Genomic DNA, 6,058 nt, shown 5'->3' with positions numbered 1-6,058 from the left:
TAAAACTACAGAGGAAAACTTTGATACACTTATATATTTATGTTATGACAAATACAAATCATAGGCTGAAAAAAATATGCAATGTATTAAGACAATATACTAACACAAAAGGTTAGTATGTCTAGTATAAATTATCCTAAAAATTATTATTTTTTCTCTTCCATATATTTACACAAGTTCAAAATGATATTCACAGCATCTTCTAAATTTTGGCCAAGAGTCAAAAAATGCATTTAAACTTTGGAACATGCCTACACAGACAGGAAGCTGACCCAAACAGTAATTGGGGCAGACACCCAAGAACCAAAGGGCTGGGAAAGTCGGGAAGAGCTGAAAGGATTCTTCAGCCAGTTTATGAACTTGGTACGGTGTGGGACCTCCAGGCTGACAGGTTTACTGCAGTTCCATTTAACTGGCGCCTGTCCCTTCTATTCCTTGCAGAGCCTGCTTCTGTCCTATGTAGTACTGTGCAACTGACTGGGATAACTTTTCAACTTCTGGGGCAAAGTGTACAAACTCATGGTTCCAGATCTTAAACGCTGGATTTTGAATCAACTTAATGAAGGTAATAGGAAGACCCCAAGGATGTGTCCTATTTACAATCAACCATTCCGAGAGAACCCTTGTGATCTGTTCTTGGATAGTTTCAGTATTGGCCTCTGCAAAAAGATCCAGCATGGTGGATCTGAAGTAGTGACTGTGGCTATTGGGGTACTGCAGCTGATGTGCAATTGCATTCAAGAAGAGATACCGACCTTCAGTGTCCAAGTACACAGTCAGGTTCTGGAAGATGTCCATGTGAGCCAAATGGTGACGGTGCTCACTGAAGGTGTGCTGCCCTTGTTGTGGATGTGTGCGATGGCCTGAGTTCCCACATAGAGCACCAGTGCATGTATGATCTGGAGGTTATAGTGATTGCCAGGCTCATTAGAGACCTGTGGGTTGCTGCGCAGATCAGACAGAAAAGTGACTGGTGACCAAATTTTAAGGTAGGAATCCAAATTGTTTTTGAACTGAAGTAGCAGCATTTAAGTAAAATTGGTGAGAATCTGGAGTGCAATGTTAATTTCACTCAACATATCTACCTTCAGATTAGGAGTGAAGGTCTGGGGGCCCTATTTTTTGGGAAGGCACTCAGGATCAGATTTCTTAGCTGGATACAGTAAGGTGGGATCACATCACAGAATCCATAATGGTAATCACAAAGGAGCTCAGGGAAATCATGCGAAAGAACCAACAGCACTTGTTGAGGATTTGCATAGGTTTGGTGAGTTCCACATTTCTAAGAAAAGGTGCTAAATATTTGAAGAAATCAATCAGTAGCTGTGCATACATAGGCCATCCCTTCTGTTCTGGCCTATGTGCCAGCATTCTTGCAATAAATATCCAATGGGAGATCAGTTCAAGCCAAGCATGCACAAAGTCAGGAGCTTTGGTAGGGTTCAGGATATGGAATGCATTGCAGAAAGCTGTAAGTGTCTGGAAATTAATGGTTTCCAATGCATGTTCAGGTGCACTGAGTTCCAAGAGCAGCATGATAAAAATTAAATGGTAGGGAAGCTGCTGAATCCACTTTGCTAAACATCATGATCTTGCAGGAAAACTCCCACCAGTATACCAAGGACCTTTGTGACAGTATTGGTGGCCTCCCCTGAGTGTTTCACTAGCAGTGCAATGAATCAGAAGCATCCAGGTTGTGACAGCACTTGGCTCGGGTCATCGTAGGATTCGCAGCAGGGTTGTGCTGCTGCTCTGCCTGAGCACGGTAACTGATTTCAACACACATTTCAGTACAAAGAAAGAACTTTGTTATGAGGTCATCAGTCTTCAGGATTCCTTGTTAGTGCATCTTTCTTTCCAAGAGCTCTATCTGTCCATCAAACGCAGAGAAAGCTTTGGTACTGGCACAGCCAGCTGCAGCTGAATGGTAGAGATCCACCCACCTCAGAAGATACTCTGCCCTCTCTCCCTCAGGCCTGGAGGATCCTTGTACTCTGAGGCCTGAGAGATCCCAGAATACAGCATTAGGGCCTCCATGAGCTCAAGCAATCACTGCTTCATAGTCAAATCACACTGCTTCCATCGGCTGGGGCAATCCTCTAGGGCGCTGCCACTGGAGTGAGCATTAATTCCCATGAGCACTTCAGGGGTGTGGAATGGATCTGCCTCAGTACCATGAGCAACACTCCTCTCACCCACCCGCAGGATTTTTACCAATTGCGTAGCAAATGCCATTGCCATGTAGTTTAAACCATTCTCCATTGACTGAGCTGGGTGAAGATCATACTGCTGCATATTAAGCAAATGATTATGAATTAGAAACTCCACTGCCTCCATATTATATTTATATTCATCTCGAAATTTAATCAGGCACCTTGTGATCCATTTCTTAGACCATGGAGACCCATAAGACCAGCCATCCTGAAAGGCTTTTAAGACCAAGAGGTGGCATTCCTTGTAGCACAGCAGGAGGTCAACATCAGCACCACTTGTGGCATTACTAAGCCTTCCACAGCCTTCTGGAGCAATCTCAGAGCAGCTCCGGCATCCTGAGAGTTTTGAGATAATACCACAACCTCCAAAATATTTGTAAGAGCCTGAGCTTGTGGATTCATGGCCGAAGTTGGAGACATAGCATGTAGGTGCTGTGCCAGTTCTGTAATGCACTCCTCATAAATCTGAGCTACATCAGCAGTTGTCTAAGCTTGCTTCGTGGGCTGAGCTAAAAATCCTGTGGGCTGACTTGAATCTTTTGTAGGTAAGAAGCCAGGCACTTTGCATGCAAAGTCTTCATAAACAGAGAGCTGCTTTGGGTCCACACCATCCACTCAGCTTGGTATGTTAAACAACAGGATCCCAGTACCTGCACCCTTCTTGCCTAGCATGTTTTCTCAGCTCAAATTCAGTTGCTAACCCTTGTCTATTTCAGGGCCTGCTTTTTCTACTGAAGTCTTCTGAATAAAACAGCAAGCTAATTCACAGCTGTCTTGAGCTAACTGAGCAGCTGCTCAATACATCATTTCCCTTTGTTGTGGGGATGCAGTACGAAGGACTGAGGCAAAACTGTTTTTCAGATTAGTAGATATGCTCATGAGCTAAAGGTTCCTTGCAAGTAATCATAGCCATTCCAGCTGTCAAGTTATGCATCATGCGATGAGCTGCTATTCCCATTCAAGATTCCTCAGAATCCAGGGCAAAATCCTTTCTATTTGCTCACAAGAAGTCACGGCAATCCTCATTGATCAATCCACCATAGGATAGACCAGCACCTGGACAGCCCATTCAGTTGCTTGGCGCACACACTGCTTCAGCTGTGGACGGGCCTGAAACAACTGAATTGCTGGGTTTAGAATAATGTGTGGTGCCAGGCCTGCAAGACCCATCAATAGACACAGACATCATGGTAGCTGTACTGTGGCTGGTGCTGTGGCTGTAATGGGAGGGAGTTCTTCAGGATGCATGATATCTTTGTTTGGAGCAGAGAGTTGCTCATCTAAGTTCTTTAGGTAATCTTTATCCTTTAAGAGGTTCCCAGGTTTTAGCTCATTAACGTCTAATGCAAGGTTCTTGCAAGGTTCAAACTTCAAATTTCAAACATCAAACTTCAAGTTTAATGTTAAATCATGTTCCTGATGTAGGTTTGCTAATACCTTCATAATTGTCATTGTCCAGGGATTGGGTGGCCCTAAAAACATACTGCACATGTCAGACTCCAAGACTTTGGCAACAAAGGGCACTGCATGGAGCAACTCTTGCTGTTCTTTAATGTGAGCCTGTAGCAGCAAAGATTTTATATCCAAGTCAGTGTGTAAGATGGGTTTATTTTTAGCTAGTGTTATCATTCCTAGCCAGTGTCCCAAGTTCTGCAGCAAAAAACAATCTGAGAAATTGGCTGCAGCTTTATCAGAGGTCAGGAGCACTTTGATGTTTCTGTAGGTCTCATTCAGAACCATCGTACTGAATTCAGGATTCTTCAGAGTGTCAAGGAAGTTTGAATATAGGCTGTAGAAGTCTGGCTCAATACTGACTCTCTTTATAACCAGAAGTTGTGAAACCCAAGGCATAAATTCTTCCTTCACAGTTGCCTCTAGTTCTTCAACCTTTTGTGTCATATTTGATTGTGAGAGATTGTTGAAGATAAAAGCAATTTTCTCTTGGGTATTTTCTGAGAGCTGTACTATTCTCTGTTTGATCTGTAGCCACATGTATCTATATTTGTAGTATTAATAGAAGGTGGCACATCATTCTTAAAGCTGACTCTGGTTGGCCTGATGAGTGTAACTGTTTTAGCAACAGTGGTGCTTACCATGTCGAGGAGGTTACCATAGTAGTAACTCGACCAGTGAGGGGAGCTTTTGCTGGATCTTGGGACTGAGCCTGGGCTTGACTCAGTGCAATACTTTCAGGGGTTATGAAAGAGTCCTGCATTTTCACAGAAGGGTCTCTAGATTTCTGTCCATGCTTGATATACTCCTGTAAATGATGTGGAAATAGCATAAAGTGACTGACAATAGCCAAGTGCTGACAATACTGGGGATAGTCCTTTAATCTGTTTTGCTGTCTAGTGCAGCAATCCCAGACAAATACATTTTGGACCCAAGGTTTACCTAAGTCTTCAAGAACGTATCGCAGGGCAAGACTTAGCACTGTAAGTGACCAATCCCACCAAACAAGCAGACTATTGTATGCGACTATTTATCAGGGGACCAGGGGAGAATCCAATATTTTTCAAACAATTCTTTAGCATATAGTTAAGTGCTTATTGTTCCCTCTTTATGGCAGAGTCTTTAAACCTCTGTAGCATTTCTAATACCTCATCAACAGACATGGTAGGATGTGGTGGGTGATTATATATTCTCAGGAAAAAATGGGAAAATAATATGAACAAACCCATCAGAGAATAGGAATTGCAAATCTACAAACATGAGCACTGACTCGGTTTCCTCCCAATCCCCCTTTAAAGGAGACAGTCAACAGCAGCCTACCCACTAATAATTACACATGGCATCAGGAGGTTAGTTTCTGCCTTTTTCCAATCCATGGTTTCTTCAAGGTAGCAAAGTCTGTAAAAAAGGCGTGGATTTGCTACAGTATTTATCACCTAGATGGCTTTGACAAGCGCCACCAGGAAAAGCAACATATCACCATGATTGAGGATTTTTTCTCTCAAGAGTGCAAGCTAAATTTATTCCTATAATACTGATTCAATTTATATTTTCCTTACTTGGGTGAGGTAAAATCTCCTTAATAATCTCTCATGAGCTCTCACCCCAATCAAAAGAGAGCTGATAAACCATGGAGGGCCCCACCCCCACTTTGGACCCACTTCACTGTAAGAAAGAATTTAGTCCTGAACAACCAAGACAGTGACACATGTGATATCCTACAATCATGTCATCTGTTAATCCCACTTTAAATGATGACTATAGATTTATTTATATTTTCTATTTATTCATGAGCAATTTTAACACATTTTAGAAAATGACCTATTTTATCTAAGTTTTCAAGTTTTTCAACATTAAAGTTTGTGTTACATATGATGTGACATCTCCAATATATTTAGCTATTTCCTATTTTTATCCCAAATATTGTTTGCCCTAATTAATGATGGAAGCGTTCTATTTAATCATTATAATTACTTTTTAAATAAAGTAATGTTTACTTTGTTAATCCTTTTTAGTGTATCCTTTTATGTTGTTCATGAATAACTGGTTCTTATTTCCTTCTTTCTGTTTTGTATTCTTAAAATTTTTTGTGTATTATGATGTCTTGACATCTTAAGAAACCTGTCTGGCTGGAGAGTGACCCTCCGGGAATCAGCCAGTTCTTAAGCACGTGAAAAGCCAGCAAGCAGAACGCCTTCTCACACGCAAACCGACAGGTACGGAGCCACACCTTCTCTCTGGCTCTCACACCACAGAGGCAACATTCCTCTCCGTTAATCACCCCAAGGGGCAGACACCAAGCAACTACACTATGCCCAAAGCCTTCTGAAATTTATTCAAACTAGCCAGTCCTAAATTATTCACCCTGCTGTGCCAAACCTTTTCTGTGGCAA

General features: G+C 42.0%; 1 pseudogene; it reads right to left on the bottom strand.

Moving 5' to 3' along the window:
• Positions 1-408: 408 nt before the first annotated feature.
• On the bottom strand, positions 409-5,465 carry LOC108402577 (CCR4-NOT transcription complex subunit 1-like; annotated as a pseudogene).
• Between the last annotated feature and the right edge of the window lie 593 nt (positions 5,466-6,058).

The sequence above is a fragment of the Manis javanica genome, chromosome 13, assembly GCF_040802235.1.
Source record: "Manis javanica isolate MJ-LG chromosome 13, MJ_LKY, whole genome shotgun sequence".
Taxonomy (NCBI): Eukaryota; Metazoa; Chordata; class Mammalia; order Pholidota; family Manidae; genus Manis; species Manis javanica.
Note: the sequence above shows the minus strand (reverse complement) of the source record. Positions and strands in the feature narration are given on the sequence as shown.